General features: G+C 36.5%; 1 pseudogene; it reads left to right on the top strand.

Moving 5' to 3' along the window:
• On the top strand, positions 1–2581 carry LOC117911663 (annotated as a pseudogene).
• Positions 2582–2793: the final 212 nt, after the last annotated feature.

Below are 2793 nucleotides of genomic sequence, written 5' to 3'. Positions count from 1 at the left end.
ATGATATATGATGCATTATTGTCGAATCCATACTCCTGGACAAAGGTATACGTATAAGATTTTCATCCTACTGTGTGGTTATGGAATTCCACTTAATGGTGTTATATTGACAAGTGGCTGATATTTTCAAGGTTGCCAGTATAATATTTTTGGATTCACCAGTTGGCTCTGGGTTCTCTTATGCCCAAAGTTCTGAAGGTTACAACACTAGTGATTCACTGGCAGCAGCACATGGTTATGATTTTTTAAAGAAGGTGAGCAAAAATGCATCACAGCTTTGGAAAAATGCTTTGTTATTTCTATAAGATATATGCATTCTGAAAGCAAAATAGCCAGAAGAGGGGTTGTTCAGGTGGAATAATGCCGCTCTTAAGCCAAGAGACGGATCACCCAAATGATTATGGTCGAATTCCATAAAAGACTTAGTTTACCCTCATTGGGTACCAATTAGTTTTTGAATGAGATAGTCATAAATTCCAGCCAAGCAAGCATCATGTTGGTGAAGGGATTGTTGGGTTTATACCATAAAGGCTTAGCCAAACTGCACTGATTTCCGTTATACTTTTCTTGAAACTACAAGTGAAATTAGGCCTAATATGATCTGATGTGATCTTTTATCCTTCCTGAGTTGTGATGTAGTGGCTCATTGACCATCCTGAGTTTCTCAAAAATCGGTTATACATTGCTGGTGATTCGTATTCAGGCCTTTTTGTTCCAATCATTGCTCAGAAAATATCAGATGGTACATACATTCATGGACACCATTCTACTTGTTTCATGATTTACCTTCCGGTTGTTTGGCTCTTGAACCTCAGTTGTTTTAATATTGTAGGCAATGAAGCTGGACAAGAGCCACACATGAATCTCAATGTATATGGTCTAATTTTTGATCTAGAGTAGTTTTGTGTTACATTCATTCCTTCCTTTCACTACCTTATATATAGTTTTTGGGTGATAAAAATTATAGTTTGAAATTGTTATCTTTGGATTGGAACAGGGATATTTGCTAGGGAATGCCCTAGTAGATGAAAACATCGACTTCAATTCGAGAGTTCCATTTGCTCACAGAATGACATTTTTATCAGATAAACTCTATAAGGTGTTTTTTTGGGTTCAAGCTACTCTCATTTGTTTCCATCTTTCAACTAAAAATTTTGAACTGTCTTATGCTTTTCCAGAAAACTGAGGCAAGCTGCAATGGTAAGTATCTGAAAGCAGATCCAAGCAATGGACAATGCACAGAAAATCTTAAAGTTGTTAATAAGGTGAGTGTGTTGGCTCCCATAAGACCCATTTCAGTCAAGTTTTTTAGGCATTAAATCATTTTGGCATTTGAATTTGTAGTGCATGGAGAAAATAAATCTTCCACATGTATTGGAACCCAAGTGTGGTAGGCCACTCTCCTGGAAACCAAATGCCTTAAAATGGGATTCAATCCCTTTGGAGGAGAATTTCTCGGATTTCCTCCTTTCACCAATCCGCCAACTTCCTGATCCAACATGTCGGGTATACGTCTTCATCTCACCATATTTTTATCTTTTTTTGCCACATTCAAATTCACAAGATTGAACAATGAACCACCTTACTGTTTTGTAGCTTTACAATTTTTTGTTCTCCTACATTTGGGCTAATGATAGAAGGGTTCAAAAAGCTCTTGGCATTAGAGAGGTATGCTGAATTTAAGTTCAATAATCATATCTTGAATATTTATAATTTTGCTAACTAATTTTATACTGACAATCAGGGGACAATACCAGAGTGGGTTAGATGCAATACTAGCTTAGCTTACACACATGATGTCTTCAGTACAGTGGCTTATATTCAGAAGCTCCATGAGAAAGGCTATGGAGGTCTGATTTACAGGTGATGTTTTCCACTTTTCTTTTGGTCGTTTGTTGTATGCTAAACAATGTCCTTCCCTTTCACATATTATTCAGTTCAATAATATTCCATCTAAACAATGGCAATCAAAAACTTAATGGAAGAATAATTTAAATATTGTTGTCCAACCTTTGGATCCCTATTGATTCCAGTACTTTTTTTTTCCTACAGTGGTGATCATGACATGGTTGTTCCACATATGGGCACACAGGAATGGATAAATTCTCTTAACTTGTCGATTTCCAAAGACTGGGAGCCATGGTTTGTTGATGGCCAAGTTGCAGGGTTGGCTTCTAAACTTTCATAGCCTACTGTTTTCTCAGCTTTTAATTGTTTTCAGCTCATATTCATATACCACTTGGTTGATGCATGCAGATTCAGTATCGAGTATTCAAACAGCAAACGTGGTATGACATTTGCAACTGTAAAGGTAAGACACAGTCCTCTCTCTCTCTCTCTCTCTCTCTCTCTTGTAATTCTTCTTTCCAGCAATAATAGATTTGAGTAACAAGCCTTTAGCCTTGTACAGGGAGGGGGTCACACAGCTCCAGAATACAAACCTAAGGAATGTCTTGCTATGATCTATAGATGATTGGCTTATTATCCGCTCTAGTTCCATATTTGTTCTACAATGGCACTCTATCCCGTGTCCCCCTATTATTATTTTAAAAAGCAAATAATAGTACAACTAGTATGACAATGGAAGTTGTTTACGGAAGGAGCACCGAGCTCATGGTACCTAGTCAATTTCTTTAATGATAATAATAGTACCAATAATATTAGGAAGGCATACAGATAAGCTGTGTTCAATGGATCCCCTAAACTCGACAACTTGAAAGGAAAAGCACTTTTTATGTTTTAAATTATTTGCATTTTTTAATTTTGCTAAATATTTAAATGAGTGAAAATTAG

This window comes from Vitis riparia, chromosome 3 (assembly GCF_004353265.1).
Source record: "Vitis riparia cultivar Riparia Gloire de Montpellier isolate 1030 chromosome 3, EGFV_Vit.rip_1.0, whole genome shotgun sequence".
Lineage (NCBI taxonomy): Eukaryota > Viridiplantae > Streptophyta > Magnoliopsida > Vitales > Vitaceae > Vitis > Vitis riparia.
Note: the sequence above shows the minus strand (reverse complement) of the source record. Positions and strands in the feature narration are given on the sequence as shown.